Source organism: Paroedura picta, chromosome 1 (assembly GCF_049243985.1).
Source record: "Paroedura picta isolate Pp20150507F chromosome 1, Ppicta_v3.0, whole genome shotgun sequence".
In the NCBI taxonomy this organism is placed as follows: Eukaryota; Metazoa; Chordata; class Lepidosauria; order Squamata; family Gekkonidae; genus Paroedura; species Paroedura picta.
In genome coordinates this window covers 193,053,890-193,077,053 of record NC_135369.1, presented here as the reverse complement: position 1 = coordinate 193,077,053, position 23,164 = coordinate 193,053,890, and the positions used below count along the sequence as shown (strand labels likewise).

The window sequence follows — 23,164 nt, the reverse complement described above, 5'->3', positions numbered from 1 at the left end:
ATGTTTTGCTAATGATACAACTATGATTTCAAAATGATAAGGAAATACGCTACGTTTTTCATTTCTTTTACTTGTATTTAGTATTACTATATATGGCAAATTGTTTTCATATAAAGATTTAATACATCACTCCCTATTGTAACAGATATTCACTATAGTTTGGTTTTAAAATATTAAATGTGAGAATTTAAACTCCTATATCTGCATACTAAAATATATGCAAATAATATATGGAAAATTTGTATATTTTGAGAAACAGAAGGGCGCAAACAATAATAGCAGCTAGAACACATCAAAAAGGGGAGTAGAAGAAACTAATGAAAACCCAAACCCTGAAGAATTGGTGGAAAATTTACTGCAAATATTGGTGAATCAAATGCAACGATTTGAGGAAAGAACTCAAAGGAACATGAAAGAGCTCAGAAAATAATTCAGAGTATCCATTCAAGAATCTGAGAGAAGTACCCAGAAGAACATTCAAGAAGCATGTCAAGAATTATCGGCTGGATTGTCAGAGATTAATGCAAAACTACAAGACCAGACACGAGATATTATATAAACAGACTACGAAAAAGGAACATTCGCTTTGTCATTTCAGAACATCTATCATTTTTACCATTTTGACCACAATGCTGCATATGTGTTTATTCTGGTATGAAAATCTGCCTGGATGTAGTTCAGCAGATTTGACTCTGTGCTTCTCTATCTGCATTTTATTTTATCAGTAAAAAAAGGAACTGCAACAAACACATTTGAGGACTATGATGAACGATGTTGGGACTGAAGTCACAAAACTGAAAGAAGCCCCCCTCCAGACTTCTACTTAACTCTATTTTTTAAAAATCAGCTATATTAAATATATGATAAAAGATAATTTAAAATGATGCCTGAATGTTATAAAAATTCTAAAGATATTGTAATATTTAATTCATAACCTTCCACTGAAACTTCTAAGTAAATATATATACACACACACACAATGCAATCCCATGTTGTGTTAATGGCAACTATGCTATTCTGATAATGCTATGACTTGACAGTAAGGTCCACTGAATTCGGCAGAGGTACCTGCTGATCAGCCATCCTGTGACAGGTTTTACTTCCATATCACTCTGCTGCCAACTTGACTCAACTGATCCCTATAATGTATCACATAGTACAGTGGGACCGCCTCCGGGGGTACAGAAGAGTGGCCCGGGCACCGCGCATGCGTGTTAGCGCCCCCTGGTGGTGAAATCGCGCGTGTGCAGAGTTGCTGCGTATGTGTCCGCTGGCGTGCCGGCAGCCGTGCCTGCCCCTGTAGCAGCAAGAAGCTAGCTGGGCCGTGAGCGAAACGGCCGATTTGGCGGCCACTTCTCTCACGGCCTGATGAGTTTCTCACTGGGGGGGGGCGGAGGCAGGCGTGGCCACCAGCCGCCCACTACCGAGGCCTTCGTGGCCCGGTACCGGGCCACAGACCAGGGGTTGATGACCCCCGACATAGTATACTTACTGCTGGGCCAACAATATGAACATTTTCTGCATCTGCCCAGCAACTCTCAGTTTTGGAGGGTTCTCAGCCCTAAGTGTTCACATTAATTATCCTTCTTGGGGCTTTCGGTGCATACCAAGAACTCACCATCAATTCTTAATTTCTCAACTGCTTCCATGATTTTGCAAAGAATAAGAAATCTGGCTACCTGAACAGAGGCTCTGAACTAGGTTCCCAGATAGTATTAAAAGTTGCTCTGAGTTGTACACCTGCCTTAATTGCTATGGCAACCAACAGGTGTGTGCTCATTCAGGAAATGTATACGTTATAAAATAGCTTGGTTTAAACAAATCCTCTCTTGGAAAGAAACCAATTCCCTTTTCTTAAATCCATTTGCACAATTCAATACACCCAGTAATGGCAGCCCGTTTAAATGTTCTGTAAACCGCCGCGAGACATTTGAGAGTGGCGGTATGTATGTATGTATGTATGTATGACTGGGGAAGACACTGGCAAGGCCACACTGTATTGAGTATGCCATGAAAACGTTGGAGGGCGTCACCCCAGGGGTCAGACATGACTCGGTGCTTGCACAGGGGATACCTTTACCTTTATATAGATAAATAAACCAGGTAACTTCAACTATCTCAGATATACACTGCATGTAATCTAGTATCAAGGGAGGGACGAGATGTCCTCCTGGCCTTGAGGAGAAGTATCATATTATGGTAAGTTAGCCAATGGTTGTTCTCCCTTGAGATCCAGGAGGACCTCTCGGTAGGACATAAAAGAGCTGTCCCAAGAAGGGTGGGAACAAATTATTAGCCCTTCTTGAGCATGTGCTATAATACCCCTCGGCCGAAAGCTACTTCTGCAGAACTCAACGACTGCAACTTATAATGCCCGCTGAAGGTAGAAGTATTCGACCATGTGGCCTCCCTGCAGATTAACTCAGCAGAAACCCTCTTGGTTAGATCTGCATTGGTGGTTGAACTCCTGATACAGTGTGCTGTGATGCCCAAGGGAATAGGAACGCCCTGGGCCTTGTAAGCGTCGATTGGGCAGACCTTGAACGTCCTACTAATGGAAGCATTGGATATGCGTTGCCCCAACTTAGGAGGGGTAACATTGATAAATAAGGAGTCTGATGCTCTCGCCTCCTGAGACCTAATCAAGAAGGCCTTTGGTGACTTCCTGACATCTATGTTTTGCCAGAGGCATTCTGTCAGATGCTTGGGATCCTTGCACCAAACTGGCAACACAATTTCCTGACTGACATGAACGGTGGGTGACACTTTGGGTCTAAAGGTGCAATCAGTTTGCAGAATGACTCTAGCCTTATGGAACTGGCAGAAATCATTTTTAATAGAAAGTGCTCCTGGCTCCGAAACCCTTCTCGCAGACGTGATAGCCACGAAGAATAGTGTTTTCACTCTGAGAAATTTAATATTGATCTTGTCCAACGCTCAAAAGGGGCCTTCGTAAGTGCATTCAAAACCAGATTTAATTTCCAAGTAGGAAATCTGTGGACCACAGGAGGGTCCTTATGAGACGTGCCTCTCAGAAAACGTAGAATGTGGGGGTGCCTAGACAAGAAACTCCCACCACTGACCTGAAATACGGATACCAAGGCGGCCACCTGCCTCCACAGCGTAGCTGCTTTGAGGCCCTGGGACAGATTGCTGGGACGGGTCCACCAAACCAGTGACTGTTGGGTAGCGATTGGGTCTTTCATGGACATGTCCAATTTCTTTGAAATTCAGAACTGGTAGGGGCGGAAAAGGGACTATAGTACCCTGGCATGGAATCTCCCCCACTGCACCGCCTCTATGCTAGAAATTAATAACCTCATGAGGCTTGCCAAATGGAGGAGGTTGGAATGTCTTGCCTTTATGACTGTACCAAGCCCTTTGTCTTGTCTGTCTTCTGGGGTGTCATGCATAACTTGCTCAGGTGAGTGTTGATGGACACCCATAAATGCTCTAATCTGGGTTGGATTTAGAGAGCTCTTTGCAAAATTTACCAAGAACCCAAAGTGCTGGAGAACTGCAACAGTCCTTTTGGTATAAATCTCTGCCTGATCCCTGGATTGTGCCCTCACTAACAGGTCATCTAAAAAGGATTCACTCTAGCTCAAGGGGTTCAAGACATTGACTAGGATTTTTGTGAAGACTCTTGGTGTTTCTCTTTGGAACCGTGAAGAAAACTCCTTTCCCCTGGTCATGTTCGGGCACGGGCTCTATGGCATTTATGGAGAGTAGATGGCTTAGGGCTGTCTGAGTTCTCAATCTTTTTTCTGGGTCTTTTAGTTTTGGTGAGGGGAGAAAATGATTTGGAGGGGTTTTTTTAAAAATAAATTCCAATTTGTAAACCTCTAGGACGGTATCTTTGGCCCGGGCGTATATGCTGGGAAGGTTCCAATTGGAGGCGAACATCTGAAGCCTTCCCCCCACCAGAGGAGAGTTGAGATGCTTTAGGATGGGGGTCGTCAACCCCCGGACTGCGGCCCGCTACCAGGCTGTGAAGGCCTTGGTAACGGGCCGTCACACCTGCCTCCCCCCCCCCGCAGCGAAAAGCTCACCAGGCCGTGAGAGAAGCAGCTGCTTCGCTTGCGGCCTGGCTAGCTTTTTGCTGTGAGGGGGGCGAAGAGGCAGGCATGGCCGCTGGCACGCTGGCGGACACAAACGCGCTGCAACTCACGCATGCACATTTTCACCACCAGGGGCGCTGCTGCGCATGCGTGGCGCCCGGGCCGCTGGCTCATCCCCACCCCCGGAGACAGTCCTCAAACCTAAAAAGGTTGGGGACCGCTACTTTAGGGGACGTTGGCTCTCTGTCTGATTTGTCAGATTTATTTATTTATTCATATTTATATACCACCCTCCCCGAAGGCTCAGAGCGGTTTACAAGTATGTGTCCGCCTATTTATTTGTTATTGTAACGACCAGATTTGTTTCCATATCCTCCTCTACACCATGAGAAACGAAAATTACTGTTCCACGCTCCTCTCCTAAAATTACTTTTGAAACTAGGCAGTTTGTGTTGCGATCTAAAGGAAGAATGCTCTCTGTGCACTTGGTGCAGCATGGGTTTTTTCTTGCCTCTGGTTTCCAACAGTATATTATCTAGGTCAGTGGTCCCCAACCCGCGGGCCGCGGCCCGGTGCTGGGCCGCGGCTCCTTCTTCCCTCCCCCCCCGAAGCAGCCGATTAGCTCGCGGCCTGGAGCCGGCCCGCATGGCGGCGGCACAAACGCGCGTGCGCAGCAGTCCGCACATGCGTGTTTGCGCTGGGGCTGCCGCATGTGCGCGGGCCCCCGGGCTGCCCTCTCCCCCCACTACGCTGCAGCGGTCCGCAGCAAGCGAAAGCTTGCGGACCGCTGATCTAGGTGTTCCCCAAACAGTTTCTTGCCCATGAAAGAATAGGTAGTAACAATGGTTTTAGACTAGGAATCAGCTGGCAAGGCTTTCAATGTGAGTAGTCTGTGCATGACCGAATTTGAGGCCAGTGCCATAGTACAATACGAAAAAGGAAGAAAGGTTCAAAACATATACAGAGAAAAACAGAACCTTTCCAAGGCAATTGGTACAATAAATTTTATATATCAATAATTTTTTGACTGACATTCCCCACAATACTTTACAGAGCCGGTGGCCTATCTATATATAAAAATTGGTTGATAAGAGTATAAGGAATCAACCACTGAAGAAAAATTGTGAAAACGGAGTATATCTAGAAACCGTTTTGGTTGGTCCTTAAAAAAATATTGATATATAAAATTTATTGTGCCAATTGCCTTGGAAAGGTTCTGTTTTTCTCTGCCAGTGCCATAGTGGCAAATACTACTGCATCCAGGGTAGCATCTGCTGAAAATGAAAGGGTCTGGTAATACCTTTTAAAAAATAAATACCTTACACCAGCGGTCCCCAACTATGGTTGAGGACCGGTTCCGGGGGTGGGGAAGTGCCGGCGGCCCGGGCACCGCGCATGCATGTTAGTGCCCCCTGGTGGTGAAAACGTGCCAGGGGCACTAACATGCATGCGCGGCAGCTCCGTGCATGCATGTTTGTGTCCGCCAGCATGCCGGCGGCCGCGCTTCCTCCCCCCCCCCCGTAGCAAGAAGCTAGCCGGGCTGCGAGCGAGCGGCCACTTTGGCGGCCACTTCTCTCGTGGCCTGGTGAGCTTCTCGCTGCAGGGGGGGGAGAGAGGCAAGCGTGGCTGCTGGCAGCCCATTACCAAGGCCTTCACAGCCTGGTACCGGACAGCAGACTGGGGGTTGACGACCCCCGCCTTACACTATTCTCTTATGCTTCTCAGGTACGAGTTTCAGCAACTTCCTGCACCAAGCTATATCTGCTGTTCATAATGTATGCTGCCGATGAAGCCTTAATGGCTGTAGCTGCCCTTCTGTGTGTGCGGCATATGGCTGTCTCTGCTTTCTTATCCATGGCGTCCCGCTGGTATCCCTCTCCATCCTCTGAGACAAGACCACTGGACTGTAGGACTGGCATGAGTGAATCAATTAGTGGAATCTGCAGAAGAGACTCTCCATAAGGTGGCAAAGAATTCAATTTCTTAATGAATGAGGGCACCTGCCTGTTAACTAATGGCCTCTTCCATTCACCTCTAATTTTGGTCTCAAAGACCTCTGCCAGAGGAAAGTTCTGTTGAGAAGGGCCAGTCCTTGGAAAATATCCACGCTTATCCTTGGGTCCCCTGGGCCTTTTCTGTCCTCAGGGACAGACTCGTTTAAGGCTAGAGCTCCTATATGGCATGTATATCACTCAGATTTTGTAGAAACATTGATGGTCTCAACTTCTTCAAAAGTTAAGAAGGCCGCATCATCCTTTGATCTTAAGGAGTCCAGATTCTCCTCACCCGAGGAACGGGATCTGTCAGGACTTAGCCTAACTATTTTTTGGGATGCTTTTGTGGGCCAAGAAGGAGCCTCTCCATGGGAACTAGAAGGACTTTTCCTGCCCCTTTTCCTATCATACTGTGCTACTTCCTCCCTCATCGCTGCTCTTAACGTGTTGAAAAAATTAGGGGGTAAATTTGGTCCACTACTACCCTCTAATCCCGGCTGGGGACTATGAGTATTGGGAGGAAAGGACCCAGTCTTACCTGGGGAGATGTGATGTCAGCATGCTCCTCAATATAGCCGCCACCACAGGCAGACTTAGTTGGCGCCCTTTTTTGGCGTAACGTGAAGCCTGGTCAGAGACTTGAGGCTATTTGGTGGGTAGCGCTGCCAAGCCCTTGTCGCCACTTGTGGCTGCCCCTGTGGCAGCGATGGCCTGAATCGGACCGCTGTCAGCAGCACCCACAGCAGGAATTGGCATGATGGGGGCCAGAGGGTCATAATCTAATGAAAAGCCTTCAGAGTGCTCTCCTCTGGGTGCGTGCGCCATGAAGAACCAACAATTTTAAACAGTCAAACTTTTTTTTTAAAACCGTCGCCCAAAATGGCAGCTGCAACTATTTTAACAATAAAATTGAACTCAATTTGCACCTAAAATGGCGGGCCCCAAGTCCTGAAGGAAGGACTGTGCCTAACAAACAAGAAAAACAGAAAACAAGCTGCACACCAAAAGACATTCATAGCAACTACTGCTAAAGGTCTTTGGTGTAGTGGTAATGAGTTCAGAAGTCTAATTTGGTGAGCCAGGTTTGATTCCCCGCTCCCCCACATGCAGCCAGCTGGGTGACCTAGGGCTCACCACAGCACTAATAAAGCTGCTCTGACCTAGCAGGAATATCAGGGCTCTCTCAGCCTTACCTACTTCACAGGGGAGAGGAAAGGGAAGGCAACTGTAAGCCACTTTGAGACTCCTTCAGGTAGAGAAAAGCAGCATATAAGAACCAACTCTTCTTCTTAAAAATAGAAGAAAGTGGTCACAACAAAACCATCCCTACGGGACTCTTAACATTACTCAACAACAACTATAATCTTAACAATCCTAACTACCAAACTATTAACTAGATAAACAGCTAATTACAAAAGAACTACGTTAAACGACAACTACTAATCAATAGATGGATCAATAGAGGTTCAACAGTCCTGTCACTCCCTGAGAGGCAGGAAGAAGACTGGAGCAGGGTGTCCCACACAGTGCGGGACAGGAATTCAAAATAAACTCCTGTTAAAGGGGCAGGAAAAGACCCATCCAGACATCCTCCTGGATCTCGAAGGAGAACTAAGCATTCATCCACATTCTCCAGTAACTGTCATCAGGATGGCCACAATCAGAACAAAAGTCCACTGGCATGGTAAAGGATTAAAATATATATTTATTCCCACATGAGCTTTCTTGAGGCAGTGTTCATTTCTCCGGGGGCTATGAAAACGAGATTGTTCTCCACATTTTGAGAAGGAAAGCGACAAAAGGGGTTGGAGAGGAAGAAGTTGGGGGCAGGCAGAGGCTTGGTGCAAATCCCAGCACAAAACTTTCTGGTGTGATTAACTGTATATGGGACTGGAATGGATTAGGTTGTTGCACCTAATGGATGATGTGAAGCCAGAAGATCTAGCTTCTTTCATCATCTGTCCCTCTTAATAAAACAGTAAGGGAGGTTGGGGTGGGCTGAGTCCAAGATCAAAACTCCCAGATTGGCCCTTGGACTGACAAGCGGAGAGGCCAATCGGAAGGCGTGAAGCGCCTTCCGATTAATCCCTCACCAGCACAGACCAGGTTTCCAGCCCGTTGGGAGGCGCAAAGCCAAAGTTCTGGCAGGGCCCGCCCACCCAGCCCAGCCAGGGGCAATCTGGAGACATGGCTGCCAGTCTGCTCCTGACCACCGCAGGGAGAGGACGTCAATAGGGCTGCCAAGGGGGATGAGAACGGAGGCTTGAACAGGCTGCGCCAGCCCTTTTTGCCCCAAGGCTGTCCTGACTGTCATGTCAAACTGCAAATTGCCTCTGATCCCTGACAGAGCTGGCAGGAGGCTGCAGAGTGCGCTCCATCCCCCCTCCCTTCAGGCCTGCTGCGAAGGAGCCTCTGACAGGCCCTGACTGAGGGGAGGGAGGCCTGACTGAGGGGAGGGAGAGCAATGCAGGGGAGCCTGAGGGCATGGGGGTAGGCATTCCTTTGGGGGGGGATTTCTCCTGCCAAACGGCTGATAGGGAGGCCACAGAAAAGCCACTTTTCATTTAAAATACTGCTCTGGCCAGGGGTTAGACACAGCCAAGCCATGTGTCTTTCTTTTTTGCAACTCTCTGCAGATTTGAGGCCACTGCACAGCGCTATTCTGCAGACGAAACTGGATGCTGCAGCAGAAGTTCTTTTGTCTCCTGTTTCATCTGCACAACAACCCTGTACAGTAGGCCTCAAGTCTTTCAATTCAACAGCAACCTGTGTGAGGCCTTAAATGTTTCTTCTGTACCACAAGCCTGTCCAAAGTAGCCCTTTCTGCCTGTGGAGCTGATATTTATACTCTGCAGGTGAGCTGTAATTCCAGGAGCTCTCCAGGCCCCACCTGGAGGTTGGCTACCCTTGGGTTGGAAATATTCCTGGAGGTGGGACTTCAAAATCGTACAGTGCCTCAGAGTCCAGCCTTCAAAGGAGCCATTTTTGGCTGCAGTTGGGAGGGAGTGGTGCAGATGTGTCCCTCTTGGGCTATGGGCTATGGCCAGCCCTTACCAGCAACTGTTTGTATTCTGGGGTGCAGACAGGCAGACCAGCATCAGTCCTGTGAGTCTGGAAAGTGCAGGAAGATCTAAATAAATATTTACAGCCTGAAACTGTAAATAGTGAACAAGGCTGGAGAGACATGGGAACTGCAATAACTTTTTTCATCTTTGGCCTGGCAAATTAAAAAAAAAACAGTATAAAAAATCTTACTAAGGTCAAGACTGCTGTGCACAGAGAGTCTTCCTCTTAGGGTTGCCAGATTCCATGTGAGAGTCTCTACCCCAGCTCCCTCATGGTGCCTGAGCCTCCGGGGAGGGCGGTATATAAGTATGATAAATAAATAAATAAATAAATAAATAAATAAATAAATAAGGAGTGGAAGGGAAGACGATGGGAAAATGCTTTGAGACACTTGAAGCCTGCTGGGTCACTGTGGCCCATTCCCAATTCTCTCAGACCTCTCACAGCCCCACATACCTCACAGGTTGACTATTGTGGGTAGACAAAGGGTAAAGGTGTTTGTAAATCGCTTTGAGACACCTTTGGGTAGGAAACAACAGGGTACAAAAATCCATTCTTCTGCTAAGGAGCAACAATGAAAGAAGCATGTGGGCACATAACATTTTATCACCAGTAAAAAAATGAAGAAGGACTTCCCCATGTGTATTAGGGCAGAGGGGCATTTCGGTGTCTGTGGCCTAATTCACACAAGAAGGGAAATGATGCAGAACTGGGAGGAATTGGTTGCCATGTAATCTTCCCCTAAGAAGAGTCTCCAGTCTGATTTTCCCTTCACATATCTCAGGACATGGCTCTGGAAAGCTCATCTGTAACCACTATGCCACAATTCCCAAAGGTCAGTCCTCTCCCACACTCAAAGAACATTCCACACCACAGTTTCTTGACACCCATATCTCCATACCCATGCCCTAATTTGCCACCACGCCACCACAACCTCCCACACAACACACACATTCAACCCCATGCCCTTACAGACTGGACAACTCCTCCCCTTCCTCTTCCCACTGCCAAGCTCTAGCACCTGTTGTATTCTTGGAGACAACGGGCTTTGCCCCTAGTCACCATCATTATAATAATACCTAGGCCAAGAACCATGCTGCCCTTCACTCTACCTCTCTCTCTCCTTGCCTTCTTAATATTCCAGTGCCTAGTCCTCCTCCTCCAGCTCTCTGCTCCTCTCTCAAAAGCCTCTTGCACCTCTCTTTTCATGTTCCACCCTAACCTCTCTCCTTGAAGCAGGGTACAAAGCCTGATTGTGCTTCTGGGCATGTAGCCTGCATAAGGGAAGTGGCCATCTCCTTTGTGCACAGAATCACTAGGGAGAGGAGTTCTAGAAAGTTCACTGTTCACTTCCTTGAACGATCGAAAACTTCACGTAATTCACAAAGGCACATTTGGTTACTGTCCTCCATCGATGCTAATATCACCTGCTCAAAGCTAAAAGTCCTTTTAAAGTTGTTTTTTGTAATTACTATGGAATCAGGGTGCCTTCTAATGGAAGCCAAGAATCAAATCTCAGACACAGGATCTATTCCCATAGTGATATCAGTCTGCAGCTGTCACAAATAAACACCACAAAACAATTTTCTCTTGTCAAGGTCTGCAATGCACAATTACAAAAATCCGACGATAGACCTCATTGTCTGATCAGCTATGATTTTCAACTAGGAACTCAGGATTCAAATGAACAACAAACACACCCAGACATGGTGGAAGAGTTCCTGACTCCCCATTCCTATTCAGGATTTCACATTGCCTGGGTGAATTCCAGAGTTAATCATTAGCCAATCCAAAGGTAGGCTGTCATTTAGAGGTCAGTTTAAGGGAATTTGAATTACTTTCTCTAATACATTAGAGAGGTACAGCTAGTGAATTCTATATAACTATATGGGGACACTGAAAATGAGTCATTTAAAGCCCCACCTACATTTGCAGACGTATTACTTAAGCATGGAGAAATGTTTGGCATTACCCTTAACCAAGATCAGAGATGCTTTTTCAGAATTGTAGGCATAATTGTGTAGCAGTGGATATTACAGCCAGCCTAAACTCTTGCAGCAATATTTTAAATTCATTTTCCTGGAAGTGGCAGAGCAAATCAAATTAAACATCCCCACAATTGTTGCAGCACCCCAATTAAAATAAGTCAAATACTTCACCTCCTTACAATTAATCAGTCTCATTACCAGGACTCTTGCACATATTAAAAACAACTCTGAGCTAACAACAGGGGGGAATTCCCTATGTAGATGATGTTACTCTCAATTTCTGTCCATAAATAATCCAATTATAAATACTTCCTTTCTCAAAGTCTGTGGGTGAGAACTCAATCTAAAAAACTCATGGTTCTAAGAACATTCTTGCCCCCATTTACTGTAGAGACTAGAACTTTTGCATTCATTAATATGGACAAGAATATACTACAGGCCACCTCTCTTCTGAGCCAAAACTCTTTTAGGGCTGCCAGTTTGTTTTTTCTCCACAACACATCAATGACACCAAATGATCACATGGTTTAAAGGGAGACCCTACGCCAGTCCCCCTGAATCTGTGACTACAGAACTGTGAACAAGTCTCAAAGCTGCTTGTTTTCGCACATCCACAAACACAGTAACACCCTGTCATTTCAGTACCCGAGTAGCACCTGCAAAACACTGACCAAATTTTTCCTTTATTCAGCCTTAATTTTGCCTCCCTGCAGTTTCAAAATCCCTCTCTCTAAACGCTCTCCGAAGCTCAAATATTCGGCATTATATCGCACGTGTTGTGTGTGTGTGTGTGTGCGCGCACACACGCAGATTGCCTGAGTATAATTTTAGGGCTGATCATAAGGTGACTTGTCAGCAGATGGTCCCGGGGAAGCGTGAAGATGAATGGGGAAAACCAGAAAAGAATGAGACTCCAGACCAAACCCAGGTTCCCCAAACACTGTCCCCATTCTGACTCTCACCATCAGCCCTTCAGACCCAGCTCCCAAGGGGGAATAATCCCCTAGCTTGGTATCCTGAAAACTTTGATGCAGCGTTCGCCAAAAGCCGCTGCCTGGGGTGGGACTTTCCATGCCCTCTGCTTGCTGGCAAACCCAGCGGGGTGGTGGGGAGAGCAGAAGTGCCTCTGGAGTAGGGAAGAGCCAAGCGCCTCCGAGACCGCAGGCAGGCAGGCAGGCCGGCCGACCAGCACGTCTGAAACGCGGCCAGACGTGGCTCCCGTGGGCACTGCCTGTGCTCGGCGTCTCCTCCCCGCATGGAGCCTTTCCCCTGCCTCTGAAAGGGGTCCCGGCCCCGGGGCTCCAGCCGCAATGGCTCTGCCCGGCACTGAAGACGCCCTGCGCGCAAAGCCCCCAAAAGGGTCCCGGGACGGACGGGAAGGAAGGCGGGCGGAAACCTGCAGGGGACGCCGCTGGAGACGCTGCTCTCCGGCGGAGGCGACTCCCGTGCGCGGCCCAGGGCGGGCGGCCGAGGCGGGCGGGCGGGATCCGTGCTCGGCGCTCCCAGGGCGGACTTGCCTGTTGGGCGCGGGGGCCGCGGGCAGGAGCGCACCGAAAGGGCCCCATCCCGCGAGGGCGGGCCGGGCACGAAGTGCGGGGCAGAATCGGCCTCCGAGGGAGGAGGGAAGGGGGAGAACCAGGCGCCGCATGGGCCGCCGAGCGGAGGACGCTCCGGGCCTCCTCACGACGCCAAGCCCCTGGGGCCCTCTCTCCCCCGGGCGGGAGGGCGGGCGGGAGGAAGGGGAGGCCGCGGGGCTGAGGCGGCGCCCGCCCTCGTTCGCTGCCGCCCGGCCTTGCGCGGGGTCCGAGAAGGAGGCCCCGGCGACGCCCCCCGCCCGCCCTCCCGCTCCCTCCCGGCGGCTTCACCTTGTCAGGCCAGGGCCGGGCCCCGCTGGTGCTGCTCTCGCCGGGCCGCTCCTGGCCGCGCCGCCCAACTCCGCCACCATCGCTCAGCCGCCGGGCCCCATGGCGCCCCCGAGGAGGAGAGGGAGAGACGCCGCCGCCTTGGCCGCCTCAGCCGCTCCCGCTCGCCCTGCCCGCCTTGCCCGGCCGCCTCGTCCTGCTGCTGCTGCTGCTGCTGCTGCTCGGCCCTGTGGTGCCGGCGACTGTGGCGGGGCGCGGGCGGTTCTAGCGCCGCCTCCTCCTCCTCCTCCTCCTCGCCGCTTTGGGCGGGAAGGCAAAATGGAGGCGGGGAGGCCCCTCAGGGGCGGCGGCGCTCTATCCTGGCGTCCACACGTGCGGGCAGGCGGGCGGGGGCACTCGCGTGTTGCCACGGGACACGGGTCCGAGGGAGAGCCCGCCGCGCCCCTGGGAGCGGCACCCCGAGCCCCGCAGGCAGGCCGCCCTCAGGCCGCAGCCTGGCCTGGAGCCCAGCTGGGGCCGCCTTTTTGGGGGGCGATCTAAGCGGATCAAGGCCTAGGCCAGGGGGGGTCAAACTGCGGCCCCTCCAGAGGTCCATGGACTACCATTCCCACGAGCCCCTGCCAGCGAATGCTGGCAGGGGCTCCTGGGAATTGTAGTCCATGGACCTCTGGAGGGCCGCAGTTTGACCCCCCCTGGCCTACACTGCAAGGGGCGGCCTGAAGGAGCACAACAAGACCCGGGTCCAGCCAGGCACCCTGAAGCCCAACCACGACTGTGGACTCCCACGGCCTGAGAAGGGGGCTCACATCACCCCCGAAAAGATCCTGGCTGGCCTTCAAGGTGCCCCCGCTGGACTCTGGTTTCACTGTCTCCTTCATTGGGCTTACTCCCAGGAAAATGCCCCAGGGATCGCAGCCTCCCCCCTCCCTCCCGCCTCGCCATCAAAGCGAATTAATACCTCAGTTTTTCCACCCACAGCCGGCCTAATTAGGCACACAACCAATTAGTGCGTCAAAAACAACCGGCCTCTCCTCTGGGGGGTTTGTTGGGAGTGTCTCCTGGTTCAGAAGGCATCCTGAGGGCAGCCGCTGTTTCCCACCAGGAATCCTCACCCATCTTCTCTCTCTCGCCCCTTCGGCTCCTGAGGAAGGAGCCGGGCACCTGTGAGGTCTCATGCCCACAAAATCAGAGTAATCTACCTGTTTAAACTGGAGGGAGGGAACCATTCAGATTGCCCTGGACAAGGGCCTGGGTGGGATGGGGGTGAAGGTGGGGGAGCCAATCCCACCTTGGCATGCCTCTGAGCTTCACAGAGCTCCAAAAATGTCACTTGACAGCATAGCTGTATTTATTCTAAAAGTTTCAATAATTTATGCAAACTTAAAAATGGGGCCTGTGCCAAACTTTTGAGTCGGCAGAATGTTCCATGATGAATGTTTTGTGGGCTGAAGCAGATTTTTATGTTCTCTCCACCCCAGGATTTACAGTTTACAGAATAAACATAATAAACCCAAAAGATTACAGGTTAGTATGAATCAAGGCAAGCTGGAACTGAAGCAGTAGGTGCAAACTTAAATGGACTCCGGGGAATGGTAGAGGACAGGAAGGCCTGGAGGATCATGGTCAATGGGGTCGCGATGGGTCGGACACAACTTTGCACCTAACAACAACACAGGTTAGTAACTAAAATTCACCATTACACAACAGGCATAGCATAAAAATATGGACCATTCAGCCATTTAAAACGATAAAAAGGTAAAAGTATCCCCTGTGCAAGCACCGGTTCATGTCTGACCCTTGGGGTGACGCCCTCCAGCATTTTCATGGCAGACTCAATGCAGGGTGGTTTGCCAGTGCCTTCCCCAGTCATTACCGTTTACCCCCCAGCAAGCTGGGTCCTCATTTTACTGACCTGGGATGGATGGATGGCTGAGTCAACCCTGAGCTGGCTGCTAGGATCCAACTCCTAGCCTCATGGTCAAAGCTTCAGATAGCATGTCGCTGCCTTACCACTGTGTGCCACAAGAGGCTCATTAAAACAATAGTTTCAGATTAAAAGCACACTAAAATGGTGTGGAAAAGCCCCTTAATTCAAAGAAAATTAATTCAGGCCTCTAGCCATGTTGGTTCGAAACAAAAGGTAAGAGTCCAGCGGCATCTTGAAGACCAACAAAGTTGCATTCTGAGTAGGAGCTTTTTTGTGCTTGCATACTTCTGAAGAAATATCTGTAAAGGTAAAGGTATTCCCTGTGCAAGCACTGAGTCATATCTGACCCTTGGGGTGACGCCCTCTAGCGTTTTCATGGCAGACTCAATATGGGGTGGTTTGCCAGTGCCTTCCCCAGTCATTACTGTTTACCCCCCAGCAAGCTGGGTGCTCATTTTACCGACCCTCACAATCCTATCATGAGTTATGCTTCTGCAGGATCTGCACAGGATTTCACTGATATATCACTGTTTAGGCTAGCACCTATTTCTTTCCTATCAGCCAGATTGCGTTGCTGACTTCCTGGTGAGGCCTGGGCTTCTCCCAGAATCACAGCTGATTTCCAGATGCCTCTGATCAGTTGCTCTGGAGGAAACCGCAACTTTGGAAGATGGTCCTGATGGCCTAATATCCCCACTTAGCTTTGCCTCCCCTCCCCTAAACTCCACTTTCTAGGAGTTTCCCCAACCCAAGAGGTAGCACAGGATTTGATTCATTTATGCCAGGCCTGTCTTGCCAGTGGGGGCCGAGGTTGGCTTACATAGTTCTCCTTGCTTCCATTTTATCTTTACATTACAGTGGAGGAGCGAGAGGGTTATGAGTGTCTTGCATAGACCCAGGAGGTTTATGATTCTATGATTCTATTCTGTGATCTTCAGAACAACCCTGTGAGGTTGCTTAGGCTGACAGTACTTGACTGGCCCATGGTCACCCAGCAAGCTTCCACAGTGGACTGTGGATTAAAATTTGAATCTCCCAGATCCTGGTCAGACCACTTAGATCTCTCTAATTTTTGACGTGAACAGTCAGGAATATTTCTGGAAATATTTCTGGATAAGGGAATTTTATAGAATTAACTTTTATATTCCCACTGTAATGATGGAAGTTCATAGTCTGGGGAAGAGTGCTTGCACTCGAAAGCTCATGCCCTGAATAAATCTTTGTTGGTCTTGAAGGTGCCTGACTGGACTCTGATTTTGTTTCCCTTCCTGTATAATTCTCCTTTTCTGATACAGGGCAGGACTGTCTTGGGTGGCTCAAGAATTTGGGGTGAAGAAGTAGAGCTGGGAGAGGTAAGAAAGGGGAAGCATGCCAGCGCATGGCATGTGACAGCCCAACTGAGTGCGCAACTCCCAAATGAGAGAGGGTGGGGCAGGCAGAAAAGCAGACTACATTGGCACAGGTTTTAGAAAAGATACCTGTTACATTCTGCTCTGGCCAATAAAAGGCAATTCTGTAATACACCATAAGATTTGGAAGCTCAATGTATAGAATGTGCTTAAGAATGCAGAGGTTTTAGCATGTAGCTATCACCCCGGGTCCATTTGAAGCTGAAGTTGTCAGTGTTCTGTAGAAAGAATGTGCTAGTCACTACAGCCTTTGGCAGACGCTTGCTCATGATCACAGCTGTGGTTAACAGCCTTTTACAATCCTGGCCCTAAGCGCCCTTACTCAGAGAAAACTCCCATTCCATTGAATTTAGTAATCTCGCAATGCTTTATTTCCCACTGGGATTTATCCCATGTGTGTATACTTGGGAGCAAGGCCAGGTAAATTCAGGGCAGTTTATTGCCTTGTAAGCATGCTTGGGATAGCAGTGCTGACAGAGAATTTAACTACAGAGAAAATGCATGTTTCCAGCTACGGGAGGGGGGAGGCTTCTTTGCTTTGCAGAAATGGCAAGTTTTAATGCTGACAAGCACCAAGTGGGCAGAGGTTTTGCATAAACCTGTTCAGCTTCCTCAACAGGATAAAAGCCCACATCCAAATCGTAGCATAGTTTAGCACAATGCCTGTCTTTTAACTATCTGCATGCAGGTTATCTAATTTTTCAGGAGTCTGGCCAGGACACAGGGATAAATTGCTACACCTGTGTTTAGAAGACCATGTCCCAAGTCTGGAGGGCCGCAGTTTGAAATGTGACTGCGGAGAAGGCAGCGTGCTTGGTCCCACGAGAAACAGTGGGATGGGGATATTAGGCTTGGCAGTCGCCAGATAGTAGCTGGAGCTCTCCTGGAATTACAAATGATCTCTAGACGATAGAGATCAGCTCCCCTGGAGAAAAGGGCTACTGTGGAAGGGGGCTCTGTGGCCTCATCACCTGCACCCCCCTGCCAAAACTCTTCCCTCCTCAAGACACCCCCCCCCATCTCTAGAGCTGGCAAGCTCTTTGTGTGCTGTGCTCCCAATGACCCTCTCCTGTGTTCACCTTAGGGAGATGGCAGTAAAGCACCTTTAATTACACTCGTTTAAAATGTCACCTCTATGCAAATTAGCACATTCATTTTTACAGACCCAGTAATTGCACTAAGCTAAATTAGGATGAAGAGCCTCTTGTGGCACAGAGTGGTAAAGCAGCCGACATGCTGTTTGAAGCCCATGAAGCTGGGAGTTCAATCCCAGCAGCCGGCTCAAGGTTGACTCAGCCTTCCATCCTTCCAAGGTCAGTAAAATGAGTACCCAGCTTGTTGGGGGGTAAAACAGTAATGACTGGGGAAGGGAATGGCAAGACCACCCTTTATTGAGTCTGCCAAGAAAACGCTAGAGGGCGTCACCCCAAGTGTCACTCGGTGCTTGCACAGGGGATACCTTTACCTTTTACCTTAAACTAGGATGAATGTCGTAGAGCAACATTCCCAAGGTGTATCAATTCCATGCAATTTAAAGGCACCGTATACAGCAGGGGTAGTCAAACTGCGGCCCTCCAGAGGTCCATGGACTACAATTCCCATGAGCCCCTGCCAACATTTGCTGGCAGGGGCTCATGAGAATTGTAGTCCATGGACATCTGGAGGGCCGCAGTTTGACTACCCCTGCTAATCTGCCTGCTAGAACTTTTGGCTTGAATTAAACTTGAGTGGCGCAGGGTGGTAAGGCAGCAGAAATGCTGTTTGAAGCTGTCTGCCTATGAGGCTGGGAGTTCAATCCCAGCAGCCGGCTCAAGGTTGACTCAGCCTTCCATCCTTCCGAGGTCGGTAAAATGAGTACCCAGCTTGCTGGGGGGTAAACGGTAATGACTGGGGAAGGCACTGGCAAACCACCCCGTATTGAGTCTGCCAAGAAAACGCTGGAGGGCGTCACCCCAAGGGTCAGACATGACTCGGTGCTTGCACAGGGGATACCTTTACCTTTACCTTTACTCCAACAGTAGTTGTGAAAGGAGTGGGGTTGTAAAAGTTAAAAGGAATACCTGGGCTTTGTTACATGTCAAGGTGGTTTGTCTGAGAAGTGAAGTGTGGTTAATAAGACAAGCATATTTGTTTTGGTTCTCTTCCCATTTGGATATTGAGAAATTCTTTTTATAGTTGAGGCCCAAAGTGCTGCTTTAAACATACTCCTAAGAACGTGGGATATTGGAGTCTTTCCTTTACGTAGTAGACTGTGATGCCCACTCCCTGCATTCAGCCTGTCTCCCAGAGATTCAAGGTGGATTACAGGTAGGGAATCGTACAGTCAACAAAATGATATAGTGGGATCTGTCTGTATACAGCAGTGTAGTCCACAGTCCCTCATCGAGAAGGGTTGTGAACCTTTTTATGCAGGGCAACTCCATTACTTGTGCTGAAAAGCCCTCTGGAATAGTTCAGTTTTGTGAATTTGGGGGAAGATGGGTGATTGGGACTCTTCCTGACCTCCTTGGGCAGACTATTACGCCAGGTGGGAATCACAACATCCAAATATCTGAATACATCAAAGGTACAGTATATTGAAAGCAATACACAATTGGCTCCAATCTCGTTTTCAAAGAAGCTGTCTTTTGCACTAAAACTGGCCCTTTTTAGGGTTGCTTTGCCTGGTGTGAAATATTTCCTGATTCATCCTGCCAGCTGGAAAACGATATAGGCTAGATATCCGGAAAATTTTCACAGTCAGAGTAGTTCAGCAGTGGAATAGGCTGCCTAAGGAGGTGGTGAGCTCCCCCTCACTGGCAGTCTTCAAGCAAAGGCTGGATACACACTTTTCTTGGATGCTTTAGGATGCTGTGGGCTGATCCTGCGTAGAGCAGGGTTGGACTAGATGGCCTGTGTGGCCCCTTCCAACTCTATGATTCTGTGAAAATCATGATGTGTTTTGTATTGATAAATAAAAAATCACAGACATGGGGATGAATCCACCAACAAGCTGCACAGAGAATAATACAATTACATAGTGTTAAATACCCTCTCCTTGGAGGCTGGGGGGATGATGCCCTCACAGGATGGGCCAATAACCTGGGGTTTCCACCCCTCACATGAGCACCCTGCAGGTGTTCCGCCAGCTTTCCGTAAACTGATGGCAGCAATCCGGGACTTTGCCTGGCATCAGTTCCAGCCTCCAAGGTTTACACGTTGTTGATGGCCCACTCTTGCCTTCTGGTCTTGACTCGCAAAAACTAAGACCAGACTGACCCTGTTCAGAGTGTTCCTTCAGTTCCTTCAGTGCTCCTTCAGAGAGGGACAGGCTGCTTTCCTAGCTGCTTTCCCTGTAAGTAAGAACCAAAGACTTGAACCAGGACAGACCGGTATGCAGAATCATAGCCAATCTGTAGGCTGCCAGCCATCATTTTCTTTACCACCATAGCATCACTCCGCAGTACTGAACAAATAGATGCGCTTCTGAATGCATGGACTTTAACTGGCTTAGGAGAATAAAATCAGAGTCCAGGAGCACCTTTAAGACCAACAAAGATTATTCAAGGCATGAACTTTCAAGTGCAAGTATTGTGCTACTTCAGACCAACATGGCTACTCATTTGAATGTGGCTTAGAAGAATGTAACTGTTTAGGATCATACTGTTAATTGCCTTCTAGGTGGGACTACTTGAAAACTTCGGAACAAATCGAAATAATAATAATAATAATAACAACAACAACAATAATAATAATAATTTGAAAGTAATGTATAGAAAGCCCTATAAAAATCAATGCAAGCCTTTAAAATAGTTCATCTGTAATGCATCTGTGATGCAGATAATCATATTTATTTATTTATTTATTTATTTATTCATTTCAGTGTTAAAAGGTGTATTTTACTACAGTGCAAAACAAAACTTAAACAGAAACTGACGCAGGTATTTTAAGAGGCCAAGGAAAGATGATTTGTATTTTCCTTGCACAAATCTCCAGTAATCAGCTGTCCAGGGTCTTAATAATTAATCTAATTTTTATTAGTATTAGTATGATATAAGATTTTTAATTTCTGTTTGTGTCTGTTCTAAGGTCTCTTGCAGAGAAGGAAAGGTTATTAAGGTAGAAGATGCAAGGATTGGTAAAGTCTAATCTAAGAGGTGGTAAGTAAGAATCTGATGATCTGGGGCCAAGGATGATCTGGGGCCAAGGGACCAAGCCCTATGAAGATAGGTTGAGGGACTTGGGAATGTTCAGCCTGGAGAAAAGGAGGTTTAGAGGGGACATGATAGCCCTCTTTAAGTATTGGACTTAATACTGTATTTGAAAGGTTGTCACTTGGAGGAGGGCAGGATGCTGTTTCCGTTGGCTGCAGAGGAGAGGACACGCAGTAATGGGTTTAAACTTCAAGTACAACGATATAGGCTAGATATCAGGAAGTATTTGAAAGGTTGTCACTTGGAGGAGGGCAGGATGCTGTTTCTGCTGGCTGCAGAGGAGAGGACACGCAGTAATGGGTTTAAACTACAACGATATAGGCTAGATATCAGGAGAAAAATTTTCACAGTCAGAGTAGTTCAGCAGTGGAATAGGCTGCCTAAGGAGGTGGTGAGCTCCCCCTCACTGGCAGTCTTCAAGCAAAGGTTGGATGCACACTTTTCTTGGATGCTTTAGGATGCTTAGGGCTGATCCTGCGTTGAGCAGGGGGTGGGACTAGATGGCCTGTATGGCCCTTTCCAATTCTATGATTCTATGAATCCTTTTGGCCAAGGCAAAGCTGGCTGAAACTCAACCCCTCCAAGACAGAGGTCCTGTGATTCGGTAGGAAGAGACCAGACCAGGGAGTGCAACTGAAGATCTCACACTCTGCCTGGAATCTGGGCATGATTCTGGATGCCTCCCTTACAATGGAGACACAGGTCACTCAGTGGAGGACTATTTGGCACACTTTTTCCTGGGAATGGGAAGCCTGCCTTTACCTAATTGGGGTTCACCTGTGTGCCTGGGGGTAGGGGTTTTGGGGTTAGTCAATATATTGCTTATTAAATAAGTTTCAGCAGCTGAGCTTCGTATTGCTACGTCAGTAAGCTACTTTTGCTGCTAGTGCCAAGTGTGGTCATTGTGAAAGTTGATGGGGATCTGATCAGCATTCAGCATAATGCATAATGAAGATGTTTAATGGACCAAACGTTGGTTTGGGTTGACTTCCAGGGGGAAACAGTGACAGAAATAAATATATCAAAATTGGAGATAGATGGGCATATTTATAAATGATTTGGATGAGGAATTATAGGGGATACTTATTAAATTTGCAGATGATACTAAACTGGGAGGGGTAGCAAGCACAGCTGAAGACAGCAACACAATACAGGATGATCTTGATAGGCTTGAGAAGTGGACTATACTGAATAAAATGAAGTTCAATTGGGACAAATGTAAAGTTCTGCATTTAGGTAAAGGTATCCCCTGTGCAAGCACCGGGTCATGTCTGACCCATGGGGTGACGCCCTCTAGCGTTTTCATGGCAGACTCAATACGGGGTGGTTTGCCAGTCATTACCGTTTACCCCCCAGCAAGCTGGGTACTCATTTTACCGACCGCGGAAGGATGGAAGGCTGAGTCAACCTTGAGCTGGCTGCTGGGATTGAACTCCCAGCCTCATGGGCAGACAGCTTCAGACAGCATTTCTGCTGCCTTACCACCCTGCGCCACAAAAGGCTCTTCACATTTAGGTAGGAAAAACCAAATACACCAATATAAGATGGGGGAGACATGTCTTGACAGCAGCATGTGCGAAAAGGATCTAGGAGTCTTAGTAGATCATACATTGAACATGAGTCAGCAGTGTGACTTAGTGGCTAAAAAGGCAAATGGGATTTTGGGCTGTATCAAATGGAGTATCGTGTCCAGATCACGGGAGGTGATGTTACCACTTTACTCTGCTCTGGTTCGGCCTCATTTGGGGTACTGTGTTCAGTTTTGGTCACCCCAATTGAAGAGGGATGTTGACAAACTAGAACGTGTCCAGAGGAGGGCAACAAAGATGGTGAGGGGTTCGGAGACCAACACATATGAAGAAAGGTTGGAGGAGCTTGGTCTGTTTAGCCTAGAGAGGAGACGACTGAGAGGGGATCTGTATTTAAAAGGGTGCCATATGGAGGATGGAGTAGAATCGTTCTCTCTTGCCCCAGAGGGACAGACCAGAATGAATGAATGAAATTAATTCAAAAGAAATTCCATCTAAACATCCAGAATAAGTTCCTGACAGAGTGGTTCCTCAGTGGGACAGGCTTCCTTGGGAGGAGGTGGGTTCTCCACATTTGGAAATTTTTAAACAGAGACTGGATAGCCATCTGACAGAGAGGTTCAAGGGGGTGGCAGGTTACAATGAATGAGCGATAGGGATGTGAGTGTCCTGCATAGTGCAGGGGGTTGGACTAGATGACCCATGAGGTCCCTTCCAACTCCATGATTCTATGGGCAGATGTATTCTTAATTGTGGCATGCTGAGAGTAATTAACTTTCCGTTCAGTGTGACCTTATATACTCTGAATAAAAGTTGATCGGTCTCAAAGATGCCACTTGACTTGAACCTCGTTCTGCTGCTTCAGACCAACATATCTACCCATCGGAATCTATCAAAGATAGTAAGAGAGATTTCAGTAACATTGAGTTACTGAGTTAACATTGAGTTACAATGACGAGTTTCGTCTTCCCTACTGATTGTCACAAAGTATGGTGTTATTGAGGCAGGTAGTGGGCTAGTGTGACTGGATGGTTTAATAAGCAGTAGGGAAAAAGTGGGATCAAATCCCAAATGTGTCATAAAGCTCACTGAGTGACCCTGGACTAGTCAATCATTTCCAGCCGATTCCCCCTGC

General features: G+C 48.2%; 1 protein-coding gene and 1 long non-coding RNA gene across 7 annotated transcripts in view; one reads left to right on the top strand and one right to left on the bottom strand.

The window, feature by feature from the left end:
• The window catches only part of B3GNT2 (UDP-GlcNAc:betaGal beta-1,3-N-acetylglucosaminyltransferase 2), a 41,467-nt gene extending 28,133 nt beyond the window's left edge, over positions 1 to 13,334 (bottom strand). Inside the window, exon 1 of one of the 3 annotated variants that reach the window (XM_077315335.1) lies at positions 12,975 to 13,334. The gene's annotated coding sequence lies outside the window, so the exon portion shown is untranslated. Of the gene's footprint in view, positions 1 to 6,593; positions 7,334 to 12,505; positions 12,796 to 12,974 lie in introns of those variants that run through there. The other 2 variants (XM_077315347.1, XM_077315342.1) reach the window with 2 other exon arrangements.
• A 357-nt stretch (positions 13,335 to 13,691) lies between these two features.
• The window catches only part of LOC143826484 (uncharacterized), a 32,137-nt gene continuing 22,664 nt past the window's right edge, over positions 13,692 to 23,164 (top strand). The window contains exons 1-3 of one of the 4 annotated variants that reach the window (XR_013227077.1): positions 13,692 to 14,161; positions 14,450 to 14,495; positions 20,376 to 20,446. This is a non-coding gene — a long non-coding RNA (uncharacterized LOC143826484). Of the gene's footprint in view, positions 14,647 to 20,375; positions 20,451 to 23,164 lie in introns of all 4 variants that reach the window. The other 3 variants (XR_013227076.1, XR_013227075.1, XR_013227072.1) reach the window with 3 other exon arrangements.